Below are 6,000 nucleotides of genomic sequence, written 5' to 3'. Positions count from 1 at the left end.
TCTCATATGTCACAGAAAGAGATAACCTTTACCTGTTTCTACCTGTGCCATCTGTCAATCACAATCCATACAACATGCCTTGCCTTTCATCTTGATGAAACACCCTAGCCTACCCTCATGGACTGAGAGTTCAATTCAGTTAGGCAATCATGCTACACACAGAATACTATTGTTATCTGAACTGGTCATAAAGTAAAGACTGTCAGAAGATAATCATAAACCTCTTCTTCCAAGATTATAAGACAAAACCAAACCAGGTAGTTCCTCTCTACCTGTTTCTGGGGTATCTCTCTCCTGCTTAGTCACTGCTGAATGTTGCACTTGAAATACAAGCATTTCACCTAAGACAATGAAGGTACAACTAGAGAGATAGCCTTTACTTTTTCAACCATGTGCCTTGGTCATATTTATCCAACATACTACAAGCTCAATACTTCATGTATTTGTTTCAGTCTATGTAGCTAATTTTTTTTTATGTTTTTAGCTTAAGCTAAGAGCTTACTCTAAGAAGTGTGGAAGGACCTGAGTTTGAAAAGGTTGGGGGCCTTCAAAAGTTTTGAAATGAGTGCTTGAAGTTAGCTATGTAAAAAATTCATGAGATGAAAAGTCCCTGAAAAGTTCAAAAATGTCAGTCTGTGTTTACAGATCAGAGTTTCAGAAAAGAAAGCCAACATCAGGTGTGCTAGGCACTACTCTTCCACGTTTCAATGCTGCATTGTCATTATCTTCTAGCACAGACATACAAGGCAGGCATGACTGGGCTGATGTGGTTTTGAAAGACTGAAAAGTCCCAATGGAGCAACAGTTCAGTGAAGGTACTGTTGCTAGTTTCTCAGATTCCTGGATTATGCTACTTGTAGTTGTTACACGTGTGAATGAGAGATCAGAGCTTACCCACTGTGAAAAGCCATTTTAAACCCATATAAAAAAACTTATTTCACAAATGAACAATCCAAAGGTTTAGCTTATTTGACTTTCTGAATGAGATCCAAACCAGATTTAATTTTATATTCATTTCACACAACTTTAGCCAACTGAGTTGCTTAAATAAATTGATCCCATGAATAACTATATGGATATGGATACTTAATGAATGGACAGTAGCCTTCAGTAGTATCCTGCATAAAACAGCAACACAGTGATGAAACACTCATTTGCACCCTAACACAACAGATTTACAATACAGTATCTGCACTGGAGAAGTAACACATGAATATTGGTATGCTCTTCTGAGAACATCTCTTATTTCTTAAACGAAACAAAGGGTCATGCCTGTGAGCAGTCAGAAAAGCTAACTGTAAAAACAGTGAGAATCTTTACAATGTAGCTACAGGACAAGGAGGAATGGTTTTAAACTGAAAGAGGGTAGATTTAAATTCACTATTAGGAAGGAATTCTTTACTATTAAGCTAGTGAGGCACTGCAACAGTTTTCCTACAGAAGTTGTGGTTGCCCCATCCCTTGAAGTGTTCAAGGCCAGGTTGGATGGGGGTTTGAACAACATGCTCTAGGGGAAGATGTCCCTCCCCATGGAAGGGAAGTTGGAACTAGATTATCTTGAAGGTCCTTTCCAACCATAACCATTCGATGACACAATATTTGAAGAGCCATTAGCTGAATGTGAAAATGAAGTAAGACAGACAAATAAATAGGACGTGAACACTGGAAAGATGTGGCTAAAGGAGCCAGAGGATACACACACTCTGTGGCTCTAGAAGGAACCAGCAGAGTGAGCAAGACCTTTTGTTGGCTGGTAGAGGTTCAGAGCTTCATATTGTAAATATAAAACTTCATATTTAAAAATAGTTGGCTGTATTTTCAGTTTCCCTTTTAACCTCAATTCTTTTTAGTTCCTTGATAATGACATCTCCCCTTTGTAAATTCATGCTAACTACTCTCATTCTCTTTCTTGTCTTTCACATGACTGGAAAGATTCTTCAGGATTACTTGACCCTTCAGTTTCTCAGTGTTTGGTGTGAGAATGACCACTCTGCAGTTCCCCACATCCTTATTCTTGCACCACTTGACAATGGCAGTGATATTTGGTTTCTCCCAGTCCTCAGGAACTTTCTAATCAACACTATTTTCAAAGACAACTGAAACAAGCCTCACAATGACATTGCCCAGCTCTTTGAGTACTTGTGACTGTTGGGTAACTGACTGACCTGTGAGGTCCCTGCAAGTGTGTAATTTCAGTTTCATTAAGTGTTCCCTAACCTGATCACCATCCACTGATGTTGAATCTTCATTGTTCTGGATTTTCCATGCATATTAGTTTCAAATAAGCAAATACATTTCTAATGCAAATACTTGCAGTTTTTCTACTGGCTAGTTCAGGTGTCTACTCAGATGTTTGTGTTTTCAATCTTAGGCATACATGTTTCATATTATTGATTCATAGAATCATAGAATAGTTAGGGCTGGAAAGGACCTTAAGATCATCTAGTTCCAACCCCCCTGCCATGGGCAGGAACACCTCACACTAAACCATGTCACCCAAACACTCAACAAAATGTTGCCTAATGCTAATGGTATTGTTATACTTCTGGGGAATAAATTTTAAAATCTTATTACTTTACAACTTTGGGGAAAATATACTAGACACTTGTGGCATTGAAAGTTGTATTTTTTGTCAGGTGTTTTTATACCCAGTTATTTCATAGGAGCTATTTCTGTTAAATTCCCATCCTATAGCTGTCTGACAGTTACTATCATAACAATGGTCTTTTCATAACTCTGCCAAACTGTTTTCGTTAAGGTACACCTGTGCAAATTCAGTGCTGCCTTACACCAGGGAAGGACAGGAAGACAGATGCAGGTGTTTGCTAAATCTCCCCTCTGTCTTTCTTCATAAAATTAAAACGTCTGTTTTCTGACCTTTCACAATAAAATAAACTTAGCATTAGTAGTTCTCCTAAATAAGTGCCTAGTCATCCTTTTGTCATCCTTTTTCATCCTTGCCAATTTTTAGCATTACTCTTCATCCTGGTCAACAGCTATATCTTGGACTGTCTCGTTTTTATGTTGGGGCTGAGCCTTTGATATTTTCTTGGCATGAGATGTCTGTGATGCAGTCACTTCTGCTCATAGAGATAAGTAATCCCTTCTTCCAACTGTCTTCCAGGGTCTCTCTGACTTGCAGGACAACTTGTTGGACAACAGGGCTGTCTTTTATGCTTAGAATCATAGAATCATAGAATAGTTAGGGTTGGAAAGGACCTTAAGATCATCAAGTTCCAACCCCCCTGCTGTGGGTAGGGACACCTCACACTAAACCATATCACCTTGTCCAACCTGGTCTTGAACACTGCCAGGGATGGAGCATTCACAACCTCCCTGGGTAACCCATTCCCCTGCCTCACCACCCTAACAGGAAAGAACTCCTTCCTTATATCCAGTCTAAACTTCCCCTGTTTAAGTTTTAACCCATTACCCCTTGTCCTATCACTACAGTCCCTAATGAAGAGGCCCTCCCCAGCATCCCTATAGGCCCCCTTCAGATACTGGAAGGCTGTTAGGAGGTCTCCATGCAGCCTTCTCTTCTCCAGGCTGAACAGCCCCAGCTTCCTCAGCCTAAGCCCCAACTTTCTCAGCCTAAGTCCTAACTTTCTCAGCCTAAAGAATTAAAGTATGGACTAAAGAGAGCACTTGGGTATCCTAGGTTTTCATAGGCATGTTGGCACCTTTAAATCCCACTTGCATGGCTGTGCTGTGCTAGATCACATGGTGTAGGGAACACAAAGGCTAATCCTGTGGTGCACTCCACTGATGAAAGAAATAGAAATCTTTGCTGGTCTCCTGACTCCCTCATGAAGTAGATCGATTTCCACAGGTCAGTACAGTTTGAGGAAATGACACTCAGAAATAAATTAATCATGATGATTCACCTTTTTTTCACTAAGAAAAAATTAGAAGGTAGGGCATTAGTGTTGTGGTTTTTTTCTTTGCTGGCTATCTGTTTTGTACCAGAACTTCCCTATTGCAGTCTGTTGTGTCCAAGCTGGAGGTTGCCACTCAGCAGCTGGAACTGCCTTTCAGCTTAAGAACTCATCTCCTGGTGATGAGAGACCGCACATGAAGTTTCTATCCTGGGGCAATGACCCTCTAATATGGGTATCTTATGCAAGACCCCTCCTCTGACTAGAAAGAGCCTGCTTGTACGTTCTTTTGCTCCTTCCCTTGAAATCACAGGACATCTAGACATTTATTTCTCTCCTTTAAAAGAAAGAAACAAAGACAAAGGCTGAAAGGAAGGATAACCAGTGTATACATTCGGTGCAGTAAATTAACATCATGCTAGAAATTCTACACCTACAGAATCTGGAAAACACCAGATACACATTGCTCTGGGAACTTGTTTGTCAGAAGCGTTCAACTGTGAAAGAAAACAGTGCAGATGCTTTAATTAAGCAATGTAAGACTTCAGCTTGCATTAGTCTTGATTTTTGCCTCTGGACATGGCTTCTGCTCAGGCACATACAAAAACCTATGGGTCTTCAATCAAGGCAAAAAATACACCTCTAAGGAAATTGCTTTTATTTTTCCCACTCATCTGAACAGGCACAAAGCCAGACAATGGCCAAAGAGCCACTGAACAAACTGCATCTAAAATATCAATTTTCTTTGAAACCAAATAGCTTATGAGAACACAAATAGAAATACAAAAGGGAATGAGAGTGCTGAAGCATGCCCCACTTTCTTACATTCATGGATGAAACAGGAAATATATTTTTCACACATAAATATCTCTCTCCAGTTGGAAAATCATTTTACTGAGGAATTGAGGCAGTAAAATAGAAAATTCTGGGCAGATGATGAGTTGCAAATTAGGAAAATTATTTCAGTCATATTTGTAGAAATACCGAACCATTTGTGCAAGAAATGTATATAGAAATGCTAATACTGGTTTAATTCTAAAAGGGAAAACTAAGACCATTATAGCATACACTTAATGCACCTGGCTCCACTAATCTCACTTTATAATTGAACCATTAAGGAAAATGTAAATGTCTTCTGAGGAAGGAAATTTGGTCAAGAGCTTGACAAGAAAAGACTTTGCTTGTTAAACATATTGTCTCTCTGAACCCAAAAGAAAGAATAAAGTAAATGTTGTAGCTAAAGATGGTGCTGCTAAAATGGCCTGCTTAAACAGATCAAGTATCCAAAAAAACAAAACAAGAATGACACGCATTTTCTGAAAATCTAAAATACCCTAGACCTCCTAATACAAATATCAAGAACCAGTGTATTATTCCCATGTACACACTGTGTATATATATTCGTGTAAATATACATGTATATACATATATGACTGATGCTAGTCAAAGATTATTTCTTGAGAAATGAAAATGTGTGTTAAATAAAATATTCTTCAGTTTCTTTTCTTACTTTTTAACCTGAAAATCTGAAAATTACATTGAGTGAGATAAGAAAGCTTGCCTTAGAGAAGTAGGTTAAAGGTCAACTCTGAAATGCTAATTTCATGTCCCATACATAAACGGTCACGGTTGAAAGCGACCTGTGGAAGTCATCTGGTCCAACCCTCTGCTCATGCAGAGTCACGTCCAGCAGGTTATCCAGCACTGTGGCCAGACGGCTTTTGAATATCTCCAAGGGTGGATTACTTCACACAACTGGGAACCTGTGCCAGGGATCAGTCACCCTCACAGTGAAAGCTGACTGTCCAAACCATATCTGAGTGTCTTTGCTGCTACTTTGTACAAGAACTGTAAAGATCTTGCCACCATCCTGTGGTCCCAAAGGCTGTGATTGTTAGGCTTTTACCAAAGTCACCTGACAACATGAGGTAGAAGATTTTCCTTTCTTTACCCTTATGCAGAAAAGCCTTTTGCTTGATTCTAAGAAATGGCATGCTAGTTAGCATTGCCCTGGCTTGAGCTAAGAGAAGGTTGGAAAAAGAAGTGAGAGCTATCCCAGATCACTCAGTAACATATCAGCTTGCCACTGGTGATATGCGATGCTTGGCAAAATCTGTACTCC

Source organism: Neopsephotus bourkii, unplaced genomic scaffold, assembly GCF_033783945.1.
Source record: "Neopsephotus bourkii isolate Nb327-2 ecotype Australia unplaced genomic scaffold, CSIRO-AGI_Nbou_v1 NB_1273, whole genome shotgun sequence".
NCBI classification, from domain to species: Eukaryota; Metazoa; Chordata; class Aves; order Psittaciformes; family Psittacidae; genus Neopsephotus; species Neopsephotus bourkii.
The sequence above is the reverse complement of the archived record's forward strand: the minus strand, read 5'-3'. Positions refer to the sequence as shown.